General features: G+C 36.7%; 1 long non-coding RNA gene across 1 annotated transcript; it reads right to left on the reverse strand.

The window, feature by feature from the left end:
- Positions 1-9,244: 9,244 nt before the first annotated feature.
- On the reverse strand, positions 9,245-11,340 carry LOC136281335 (uncharacterized). Its single transcript, XR_010717687.1, has 2 exons — positions 10,974-11,340; positions 9,245-10,748 (listed from the first exon to the last, which is right to left on the reverse strand). It is a non-coding gene; the product is annotated as an uncharacterized lncRNA (long non-coding RNA).
- Between the last annotated feature and the right edge of the window lie 1,861 nt (positions 11,341-13,201).

Here is a 13,201-nt window from a genome sequence, read left to right on the forward strand (position 1 = left end):
TGCTCCTCGTCCAGCTCAAAAATGAGAAAAAAGCTTTTAACACTACTGGAGTTTCGTATGGAATGACCTGAAGCAAACTATGTCGCGGTATATGTTTCATCAATCATTCGAGTTGGCTTTCGGTAATCTGTGTCAATCACTTACATCCCGCTTTTATTTAATTCCCTCGGAGATATGGGGTTCCCTCCAGAAATTCCCTATTTCCTAAATTTTTTGAAAATTTAAGAACAAGAACAAGGGCAACGAACTATTTTCAACTTTCCCTGCTTTTGAAAAAGTACAAAAATAAGAGTATTTAAAGGCCCAGTATCTTAATTAAGCTACTACTTCTGATCATAATTCTTAAATGACCATTGAAAGCCATCACTTGACGATGCATACATTGATGCATGCATCCTTGTTCCTTGAATGGGATTTATATTCCAGCAGCTTTGCTTATACCTGTGAGAATATCTTCGCAACATTTCCCGCTCCTTGCCTCGGCTACAAGGCAACGTGTTCTAGTGACATAAACGCTCAACCGCTAAATAAAATTGCCTTTTTGATCTCTGAGGGCTTGAGATGGCGAAGCTATCGGCGGAGTGTTGATGGTCAGTCAAACCTGTATCAAGCATGGGAATGGCAGAGTATTATTTAAAAAAAAAAAAACACTTAATTTAAAAAGTGTAGTAAAGGGTGACCACGACCAAAAAATATCGGGACTTTGAAAACAGACCGCTTATTAAAGGGTGACCGCTTCACAGGGTGCCACTTAATACAGGTTCAGTCTTAATTTACTAACTTTCCAACATTATGTCCTCGGATATTCCCCAGTTTTAGATGAGGCATATTCGATCACGTGATTGGTTTAGAACAACCGCACACGAGGAAGAATATTTGATGAATTATAGACAAGCTTATTCTCCCCACTTGTAAAAACTCCCCAACGAAGTCTACTATTTTCCGACAAAACTCGTAGGAGAATAACAAAAATTTCAACATTTCAACTCGCGCAGCTGTGCAGCGCTGCTCATTAGTTTATCATTTTAGAAAAGTTTCACTATGGTTCAGTGTGTAACGTTAACGTTTCCTTTCTGTAAGGTTGTAAGGCGGTTTAACAGTGCTGTAATTGAAGTTTGCATATATTGTCCTTAGAACGTCAAATTGGTTTTAGAGAGAACTATTACTAGCTTAAGGTGATTCTTTAGAAAAAAAGAGTTGTCGAACAATTTTTTTAAACTTTCCTTAAATGTTCCTTATCAATGTCTGTGTCGAAAAATAAAATAAAAAAGATACGTTACCGTGCCTGGTTAGGAGATATAATGGGCCAAACTTAACCCATTTATGCTTATACTGGCATTAATCACGCGCGTCATTTCATTGGTTCATGGTACATTTTGCTGCAGCTGGAAACAAGGGTTTTTAAAGAAACATTTGAAAAAAACTTGATAGATAGAAGGTCTCGAGCGTGTGGAACAACTTGAAATATAATTTTTTGGGAAAATCATGCAAATACTAATGATATCAACTCAAAACGTGGTTGAACTCAAAACGTTCCTCTGGTCGTTTCTTTCAAGGTGATAATTTGTATTCTCTAGTAACGGGCTTCGTGCACGCTTTTAGCTTTATCTTTTTTTCCCTTCGAATAATTTCCTCAATTTAAAGGGAATAAATTATTCACTAAAATTATGCCAAAAAGAAGAAGTGTAGGTCACCGTGCTTATTCAAGAGCTAAAGACAATCGTTCCTCTCTGCCTGGTCCATTGATGATCGAAAACAATACCGTGTTCTCGGAAGGCGCGCGTGCTTATTCGCCTGATTACTTGATTTTGATGCGCATCAGAGGATGCGCCGTGCTATACTTAGGAATCACCTAAACTCAGGACGGCAATCCTCTCTCACTGCTGGTATTTTACAAGTGTAAGCTCATTCTCGGAGACTCAGGAGCTGTGAGTTGATTTCAAGTCAGGGAGGGAGAGCTGAAATCGACTCACAGCCCCTGGGTCTCCGAGGATGGGAGGATGATGTAAGCTACAAGTGAACAAAATTTACAACATGATCTCGAGACCGAAATTACGATTATCGTTATTTCTAAATTGGCACCAAATTTATGGATATAGTAATTTCGTGGCACTCTTTACCAATCCTCTTTACATGTGTTAAATAAAGAGAAGGACTCGGTTCCACTGTCTTACAACATTCAAGATGGCGGAGGAAAGGGGTAAATGTGCGTTCAGTTGTGATCAGCATGATCTCGACACCAAAATAACGATTATCGTTATTTCTAAATTGGCCCTGAAATAACGAATATCATAATTTCAGTGCATGTCTGAGACCTTCGGGCTCGAAGCTTGGGAACTAGTATTCAGGGAAAGATAAAATGGCGGCTTACGGCGGCGAAGGAAATCTCAGTAGTTTAATATTTAGCGTGAAAAGGCTTGGGTGTTGTGATCTGGTTCTCAAGTAAAAAAAAAATCACGGTCTGCAATGGCCCTACCACCTTTTGAACAACAAGAAAACATTGAAACGGTGGTAAAAAGCAGCAAGTTTCGAAGTCTAAACGAAAGATGGGTAAGCTGAGTTTCAGTCAAATATCATGACATTTGGGATGTAATTTCGATACCGAATAAATAGTTCTACATGGTTATACACGCATAGGATTCTGTTGTGTTCACGTGAAGGCCATTTCAGCCATTCCTGCCACTTGTAAGTGGTAGGAAATAAAAGATATGTATAGTTGTTTCGTATTGAAGCCCTTTGAAATCAAAAATTTGATTTATTTCTTCTTTGTTTTAGGTGGTCATTATCCATTACTTTTGGAAGTCGATGCTGATGAGAAAGAAAAAATGTTTATGATTATTTCTTCTCTTGAACATTTTACTATTTAGGTACCAAATAATCTTGATACTGAAGACCATTGCATCCTATTATGAAAAATGTACCCCTGATTGCTTTGTCAACATGTATGATGTAATATACCTTAAGATTTGTGGGATTTTCACATGTAAACTAGAAATACCTGTAGAGGGTAATGATGTACTTAATGCAAAGTGTTTTGGTACAAAGTCTGCTTTGCTGTAATCTACCTGAAGGTGCTTTTTATATGCTAGTAACACTTGCACAGCCCAGTCAAAATGTTCTTTAGTAGTAGTCAAGCTGGCTGTTGTAATTATAGGCAGCAGAGGCCAAACCTCATCCTGAAAAGCAGTCTGAAAGGTGTGAAGTCAGTGGAAGATACTTCATTGTAGGTGGCCAAATTGCAGGCTGTCAGCCCATTTTGAGTGAGTAGTTAAACTCAAGATCGGCTATTTTAACTAATTTTATTGAGAGCCAAATCCTGCAAGGCTTATATTCTGTATTAATTTGAAGTGTTACTTTTATGTTTCTTATTTTGCAGTAAGTGGGCTTGTTGTGGCCATTTTTCTCTCAAACATTTTTTTCAGCTTAGTCAAAACGTTTTTTAGAAGTAGGCAAGCTGGCTATAGTAACAGAAGGTAGAGACCAAACCTTGTCCAGACTAGACGCCTAACAAATGTTCTGTGTGGAAAGCCAAATCCCTGGTTACCGGCACATTTTGACTAGGCTATTTGTTATTTAGCTACTCTTATTATTAAAGATTACTGCATTCCTTTTTAATAATTTGCTGCCAATTGTATGCTGTATATAGCTTATGATTTGTGTGATTTTCAAGAGTAAATTAGAAATACCTGAAGATGGTAATGATGTACTAGATAACGTACTTGATGCAAAGCAATTTTGGCACAAAGTGTATGCCTTGTCCTCAGGTGATTTTAACATGCTAATAAGATTTGTTATTCAAATAATATACATCAGCTGGAATGGGAATATTGAAAGAAAAATAATAATATTTAACCATAACAAGTTTTGGTTTTATGTCCAAATTAAGCACTTAGTTGAAGATCACTGCACTGATCAGGCCCCGAAGGCCAAAAAAGAGCTGTCTGCTGTTAGTTTAATTTTTTTCATTTCTATTGATTTATTTTATTTATCAATGTTTCTTTGAGTTATAATTCATTGACCTCTTTCAATAGTGCAGGTTCGCTCGTGTAACCTAATCCCACATGTATGTATGTACAATCTCAGTTGAAATTTTGAGTGGCAGGCAAGCTGGCAATAGTAATAGGCAGCAGAGGCCAAATCTTGTCCTGAATAGAAGTCTGACATGTGTGAAATTGGCAGCTATTTCATTGTAGGTGGCCAAATTGTTGGCTGCAGCACATTTTGACCTGGCTGATTGTGTGTGTGTTATGTATGTGTTCTTCTTTTTAGGTGTTAAACAGGTCAAAGTACCGAAAAAAACCTCTGTGATAACTTGGTAGTCTAAGATGTAAAAATTTTTAATAATAAGGTAAAGCTTGATCATTCTTAAGAGTTTGCATCTGTTCTAAAAGTTTTGGGGAGAGTTAGGGGAGCATTATTTATACAAATGTATTTAAAAAGTAACAAAAAAATAAAAAGAACTAGGGCAAAATCCCAATTTGCTTTAAAAGTTTATTTTATTAAGAGCATAATTCTGGATATAGCTTGGGATTTGTGTGATTTTCACAAATTGTTAGGTTGTTATGTAAACTTAATTTACAGGAACCTTGTTAGTTTTCAGCTTCAAGAACAAGTACATAATTGCAGGAAAAGCTTGAAGCTTGAAAAATTGACTGATGAAACTGGAACAGATGTCATGAGATTTGTACAATAGGTTGGCCTGGGAGGGACCAAGAATTAAAGAATTCATTGATTCTCTTACACCTTTTGTCTGCATAGTGTGCTTCTGTAGAGCTTAGTTATTGCTGTAGAAAACGTTTTTGGAGGGCCCTTGAGATCACTCACTTTTGAGCTAGTTGCCCCTAGGGAAGAGGATATCTGTACTTATTATCTCCCTTGGGGGGGGGGGGGTGAAGGGTTAAAGACTGATTCTTCTCCAGTAGCCACAAGTACCCCTGCATATGGAAATTTTGAACACTATTAAAGGGCTAGTACCCTCATTTCATACTTGAATTTCTAATTTAGCGTAAGTTATGACAAATAATGAATGTAAATTCATCTTGGTTGTACAGGTTATATCCAGCAGTCCTTAAAAAAAATAAAAAGGTATTTTTCTGAATTAAAAAAAAGTGTTCTTGCTTCAAAGTAAGTGCATGATATGTCATTCAATTAATGCTCTAGCAGAGTTTTTGTTTGAAATGCCAAAATCAACTTCATGAGTAAGGACAAAAAAAAAAGGCAATAAGCAAATGTTCCTCTGTATCCTTTATGTCAATTTGGGCTGAAAAACAGGTTTTTTTCCTTTTGCAAAAATTAGCTTATTTCACGACCAAAAACGATGCAAACAAGCTGAAACGTTATGTTTTCAGCAAAACAGCGATAGAATCTGCGAAAAAACAATGGAGACAAGCTAACACACAGTGTTCTCAGTAAAATTTGGGCAAACAAAACCTTAAAAACCAAAAAAAAAAACAATTGCGCTGACTTACCCATTTTTTGCCAAGATAACTGCCAAAACACTGAAAACTAGCTTGAAACTACATGTTTTTCACAAGATCGCGACGAAATCTGTCTAAAAACTCCAAAATACGGCAGAAATGTACGATTTTTGCAAAATTTTTCGCTAAAGTTGACAAAAACACTAAATTCGACTGAAAAACACGTTTGTTTTTTTTGCAAAAATAAGCTTATTTCAGTTTTAAAAACGCTGCAAAAAATGTTCTCAGCAAAATAGTTTAAGAGTCTGTGGGAAAACACAAAAACCAAGCTTAAACCAAGTGTAAATTGATAAAAAGGCCCGAATTGCGCATTTTGGCAGTTATTTTGGCAAAAAATGGTATATTTTGATTTCAAGCAAACTTTCAAGTAGTTGTTAAAGTTTAGAGCCAAACACAATACCAAAAAAAAATTGGATGTTTTCAGAAAAAATTGTGACCCTCAGCCTAATCATAATCCCACCCTACCCAAGCCCTAACTCTAGCTGCGAGCTATCCTAACCCTAACCCTAACCCCGGGTTAGGGTTAGGGCTCGGGTTAAGAATGGAACTTTTCACTCCAGTCAAAATGATGCAACTGGTTAACATGGTCCAACCAGCCAAAACAAGATAAAATGGTTTAAACGGTGAAAAGATTTTAAATACGTGACATGGTCCAATCGGAAGAAACGATCTCACTTAGTAAAATGGTGCGACTGGTTAACATGATCCAACTTGATAAAATGATGCCAATATCTAAAATGGACAAACTGGTTTAAATAATCCAACCAGTTGAAATGGTCTAACTGGATAATGCATGTGTAACCAGTGAAATTGGTTCAAATAATTCAGGTAAGGATGGTAACATTAGTTAAAAAGATCCAGCATATTACAGTGGTTCAACTGGTAAAAATAATCATCCAACTACTAAAAGTTATTAAACCCCAATCAAAATTAATCCAACCGCTTCAAATAATCTAACTGGTCAAAATTCTTCAGGTGGTTATTTAAGTGAAAAAGGTGACAAAATCTTCTTAAAAATATTTTTGAAGAGGCTTACACCCTTACCCTAAACACTAACCCTACCCCCAAACCCTAACCCCAAACCTTCACCCTAGCCCTAACCTCAACCGCAGACCCTCTAACCCTAACACTAAGCCTAAACCCTAACCCTAACCCTAGCCCCACACCATAACCCTAAAACCTAACCCTAAACCCTAAACCCTAACCTATAGCCCTTAACCTAGACCTAACCCTAACCCTAACCCTAACCCTAACCCCAACCTTCTCTATCTATCCTGTAAGTGTACCAGTCGGCCTATCGTTTGTTTTTCAGTAAACTTTCAAGTAGTTACTGAAATTTACAAACACAATACCAAAAACCCTGCAATTGAATGCTTGTAGAAAAATATTAACGCCAACCCTAAGCATAGCCTCATCCTAGCCTTAACCCTAATTCTAACACTAAACCCCGCTAACTCTAAGCATAATTTTACCCTAGCCCTAACCCTGATTGTAAAACTAAACCCCTCTGACCCGAAGCAACCCAAACTCTAACCCTAACCAGGTAATGGGCTCCTGCCCTAACCCTATCCTCAACCCTGACTTAAACCCTTCACCATAGCTTAGGATTGGTTTGGGGTTTGGGTTAGGTTTAGGATAGCACAGAGTTAGAGTGAGCACAGGACGAAATAGCATGATTCCGTAATTCGGAAAAATGAAACTCTATGTTTCCACATCATTCACTTCTTCCTTGGACCTGTTATGTTTCCGTTATGATTCCTGAACGGAAATATGACGACACGTTTCCGTTGCATTTCTGTCAACGGAATATTATCATCGCCTGTTTCCGTTACGTTTCCTTGTACGGATTCAAACTTTTACCGTCAAGTAAAACATATATTTATAAAGTGCTGTACAGTTCTTACACCACGTTACCATGAAGACGTGATCGTTCGAGGACAACAAAGGCAAATTGACGTGCATTAGGTGTGTACTTTCGTAGGAATCATAAGAAGTCCTAGAAGCTTCGATGTTTTACACTGAGCTATGTGCATGTTAATTTTGGAACTGTTTCGAAACCTTACAAAATTGAATCTTTTAAACTTACTCTGTGCTTAGATTTTTAAGCAGCTGGATCATTTGAGCCAGTTTAGTCACTCAAACCAGCAATACAATACTAGGCTAACTGGATAGTTTTAGGGTTAGGGTTAGGATTTTCAAGTAGGCACACGCAGTTGTGTGGATATTGTGGTACATGGAGTTTAGTAGAGTGTAGATTTTAGCAGTATTTGCCAGTGTTGACATATTTATAAAATTATGGTTCCAAAGTGCGTGTCACTGTTGAGAACCCAAGAAAATCATGAGAAAGTCGCCGATGGATTAGCCATAAAAATAAGCCCAACTCTGAGTCAATGCCAAACCACAAGAAAGTTGTGAAACTCGCGCCAATGTAAAAAAAAAAAAAACAACTGAGGTTCGAAGTATGGGTCGCTAACATCCTATGAAAATCATGGGAAAGTCGAGGAGATTGGTCATGGTACCAACCAATGCCACTATCTCATGAAAATCAAGAAACCTGTGGTAACTAGCCAACATATGCTAGAATGACAATCTTTAATAAAATTCATATCTAATAAGGATGTGTGAAATGGCCAATATCGCTCTTGGCCGAGATACTGGTTTGCCGTGTTTTGGCAGTTATTTTGGCGAATATGGTTAAAATCAAATCTGTGTAAAAACAGTAAAATCAACGAGTTATTGAGGTTCGTCAACATAGGGAGGGTCCTCTTAGTCTAGAGAAAAACTTCTGCCCACGGCTAAAGGCGTTAAATTAATAAATTGATATATCTGGGCGGCATATCAAACAGCAACACTAAACTTCTCCTTTCTCACAGCTTTTTCCCCTTTAACATCTTTGTTCATTCCATTTTTTTTAAAGTAAAAACTCGTTTTGGAGGCATAAAGGTCCCTAAAGCAACGTTTCAAGATTTTATGGCGATCTTGTGAAAAACATGTAGTTCCAGCTAGTTTAGAGGGTTTTGGCAGCTATTTACACAAAAAGTGGGTAAAATCAGCCCAATTTGTCGTGTTTCTGACGGTTTTTACGCGTTTTTTCCCCAAATTTTACTGAGAACACTGCATTTTAGCTGGAATAAGTGTTTTCACATGGATTGTATCCCTATTTTGTTAAAGACATCGTGCTTTTGAATGTAAAATAGGCTGATTTTTGCAAACAAAAAAAAAAAGTGTTTTTCAGGTCGAATTGAGCGATTTTGTCAACTTTTGCGTAAAATTTGGCAAAAACTCGTGCGTTCTTCCGGATTTTGGTGTTTTTAGATAGATTTCATTGCAATTTTACGAAATACATGTAGTTTCAGCTAGTTTGCAGCGTTTTGGGCTTGAGACCGGCAAGAGTGATGGTAGACACTCTTAGCAGAGATAATTGTGCTAGCAGATATTAAAATTTCACCTGTAAAGACAATAAATTAATTGAACACAAGAAAAAGGAAACTTGATAAAAAAATTAGAATAATGGCGGGGAGAAAAGAGGGCTGCACTAAAGATTATGTACTTGTGTTCTTGAAGCTGAAAATTAACAAGGTTCCTAACAATTTTTGAAAATCACACAAATCCCAAGCTATATCCAGGGTTTTCTCTTAATAAAATTAACTCTTAAAACAAATTGGGATTTTACCTTGGGCCTTTTTTTTTACTTTTTATGTACATTATTTATGTATAAATAATGCTCCCCTGACCCTCCCCCAAATTTCCAGAACAAATGGAAACTCTTAAGAATGATCAAGCTTTACCTTATTATTTAAAATTTTTACATCTTGAATTATCAAGTTATCACAGAGGATTTCTTGGTACTTTAACCTGTTTAACACCCTAAAAGAAGTGCACATATATACTACACACAATCAGCCCAGTCAAAATGTGCCACAGCTGACAATTTGGCTGCCTGCCACAATATAGCTGCCGCTAACTTCACACTTTTCACACTTCCATTCAAGACAAGGTTCAGCCTCTGCTGCCTATTACTATCACCAGCTTGCCTTCCACTCAAAAACATTTTGACTGAGCTCATCCATACATACATACATAAGTGGGAGATTAGGTTACATGAGCGAACCTGCACTATTGAAAGAGATCAATGAATTACAATTCAAAGAAACATTGATAAATAAAATAAATCAATAGAAATGACAAAAATCAAACTAACAGCAGACAGTACTCTTTCAGCCTTCTGGACCTGAGCAGTGCAGTGATCTTCAACTAAGTGCTTAATTTGGACATAAAACCAGAACTTGGTATAGCTAAATATTATTATTTTTCTTTTAATATTCCCACTCCAGCTGATGTGTATTATTTGAATTACAAGTCTTATTAGCATGCAAAATCACCTATGGACAAGGCACACACTTTGGACATAAAACCAGAACTTGGTATAGCTAAATATTATTATTTTTCTTTTAATATTCCCACTCCAGCTGATGTGTATTATTTGAATTACAAGTCTTATTAGCATGCAAAATCACCTACAGACAAGGCACACACTTTGCACCAAAATAGCTTTGCATCAAGTACATTATCTAGTACATCATTACCATCTTCAGGTATTTCTAATTTACTTGTGAAAATCACACAAATCATAAGCTATATACAGCATACAATCAACAGCAAATTATTAGAAAGGAATGCAGTAAATTTTAATAAGAATATTACTAAGTAGTTAAATAACAAATAGCCCAGTAAAATTGTGCCCGTTGCTGGGAATTTGGTTCTCAATAAAATTAGCTAAAATAGCCAATCTTGAGTTTTACTGCTCACTCAAAATGGGCTGGCAGCTTACAATTTGGCCGCCTACAATGAAGTACCTTCCGCTAACTTCACATTTTTCAGACTGCTTTTCAGGAAGAGGTTTGGCCAGCTTTTCTACTACTCAAAAACATTTTGACTGGGCTGTGCAAGTCTTACTAGCATATAAAAAGCACCTTCAGGTAGATTACAGCAAAGCAGACTTTGTACCAAATGCTCTGCATTAAGTACATCATTACCCTCTTCAAGTATTTCTAGTTTACTTGTGAAAATCCCACAAATCACAAGGTATATTACATTATACATTCCAGTTGACAAAGCAATCAAGGGTAATTTTTTCATAATGGATGCAATGATCTTCAGTATCAAGATTATTTGGTACCTAAATAGTAAAATGTTCGAGAGAAGAAATAATCATAAACATTTTTTCTTTCTCATCAGCATCGACTTCCAAAAGTAATGGATAATGACCACCTAAAACAAAGAAGAAATAAATCAAATTTTTGATTTCACAGGGCTTCAATACGAAACAACTATACATATCTTTTATTTCCTACCACTTACAAGTGGCAGGAATGGCTGAAATGGCCTTCACGTGAACACAACAGAATCCTATGCGTGTATAACCATGTAGAACTATTTATTCGGTATCGAAATTACATCCCAAATGTCATGATATTTGACTGAAACTCAGCTTACCCATCTTTCGTTTAGACTTCGAAACTTGCTGCTTTTTACCACCGTTTCAATGTTTTCTTGTTGTTCAAAAGGTGGTAGGGCCATTGCAGACCGTGATTTTTTTTTTACTTGAGAACCAGATCACAACACCCAAGCCTTTTCACGCTAAATATTAAACTACTGAGATTTCCTTCGCCGCCGTAAGCCGCCATTTTATCTTTCCCTGAATACTAGTTCCCAAGCTTCGAGCCCGAAGGTCTCAGACATGCACTGAAATTATGATATTCGTTATTTCAGGGCCAATTTAGAAATAACGATAATCGTTATTTTGGTGTCGAGATCATGCTGATCACAACTGAACGCACATTTACCCCTTTCCTCCGCCATCTTGAATGTTATAAGACAGTGGAACCGAGTCCTTCTCTTTATTTAACACGTTTAAAGAGGATTGGTAAAGAGTGCCACGAAATTACTATATCCATAAATTTGGTGCCAATTTAGAAATAACGATAATCGTAATTTCGGTCTCGAGATCATGTTGAAAATTTAAGACTCCATGTTACTAGCCCCAGTCTCTTGTTCAGCTCACACGGTTAGTCCCGGCATTCCCTGAAGTTTTAGAATTTTCCGAAAGCGGATGAAACGACGCCATATCTAATCCGAAAGCTTGGTATTGTACTCAGTTGAAACTCTTCCTGGTTAGAATGGAGAGTAAAATGCCACAACCTGCACAAGGTAAAATTTCATCATAGAAAAATGTCATGGAACATTCCTCTATCTCTCAATTTCTTTTAACCTTTTCTTTCTTTTGTCAATAAGGAGCGAGTTCTTCGACTGCCAATCCGCAGAGCACCACTAATTCCAGCCAAAATTCTCCTGGAAAATACGCAGAGCTTTTAGCAGTGATCGAAGAATTAGGAAAAGATATTCGTCCTACCTACGCTGGCAGTAAAAACGCCGCTGAACGATTAAAGAAGGGTAAGACAAAAGCTACTTAAGAAAATTTTTTCCTTGTTGGCAATTACCCTTTGCAAAATATGAAAGATTTCTCGTTTATCTCCGTAATCAAAACCTTAGAAATTCCTCAAATGTTTTTGGTGCATTCGCAACTTCATTTTCCACTAATTGTTCTGCACAGCTGTTACCAGACTGTGTAATTAGACAGTGGAAGCAGCCAACCATACTAAGTCCACTCAGTTAAATCCACCAATCACAGAATTGATTACAACAATCATAGCAACAACCACTTATCCATAGAAAAACTGGGGAATTTACAAAGAGGAGGAATTTTCAAATTAAGACATTGTCTCCACTGGGGATATTTGTTCCAGATGTATTTGTTTTTTCGGAAATTGAAATGGTTATGATTAATTGGCAACAGGACTTCTTCTTGTCCAATTCTGTCTGTAATCATATTCATGATAAACAAATTGGACCCCCACTTGGTGGTCATCCAATTTTGTTAATCCCATGTATGATTACAGACTAAATTGAACTCCACTCGGTCCTATAAACCACTATTAATCAAAACTAAAACAAAATTCTTGAACATGATTGGTTACCACCAGCCCAATTTGAGCACTAATAGGACAGTGCACGCATCATGCTCATAATTGATAATGGTAATAAAATAGTTAAAGGGAAGATTAGCACAATCAGAACACATCATGCACATACACTGTTGTCTTGCGTTTCACTGAGTTAACTGTTGTTTTTTTATTTGAATGAAAATGTAAAATGGATGTCTAGTTTCTTCCCAAATTTTGTCATAATTTTGATTAATTGGTAACAAGACTTTGTAGCTTTGCGTCATCTAATTCTATCTGCAATCAAACTCATGATTAACAAATCAGACTCCTGCTTCGCAGTCGTCTGATTTTGTTTTTCACCTATATGATTACAGACCAAATTGGATTCCACTTGGTTGTATTACCATTATTAATTAAGGAAGCTATTACTGTATGTTTACTGAAACTGTAGGCATTCAAACAACAGAAAGTTATCAGTGGGTACAACTGAAATGATAGATTCCTACAGTTCTAAATGTCCTTAGCGTGGGTCGTCATGTTTGCATGTTTGTAGTGGATGATACAGTCAAAACTAAAAGGTTCTTCATTCAACAAAGGAAAATTTATAGAAGTAGTCGTTTGAATAGGGAGTTCTTTACCTTTTCATAGAGAGAGAGATTTGTACCTCTCCTTTCTTCAAGTAAGAATAGTGATCGTGTTCACGAGCATTTTGATCTAGTG

The sequence above is a fragment of the Pocillopora verrucosa genome, chromosome 5 (assembly GCF_036669915.1).
Source record: "Pocillopora verrucosa isolate sample1 chromosome 5, ASM3666991v2, whole genome shotgun sequence".
In the NCBI taxonomy this organism is placed as follows: Eukaryota; Metazoa; Cnidaria; class Anthozoa; order Scleractinia; family Pocilloporidae; genus Pocillopora; species Pocillopora verrucosa.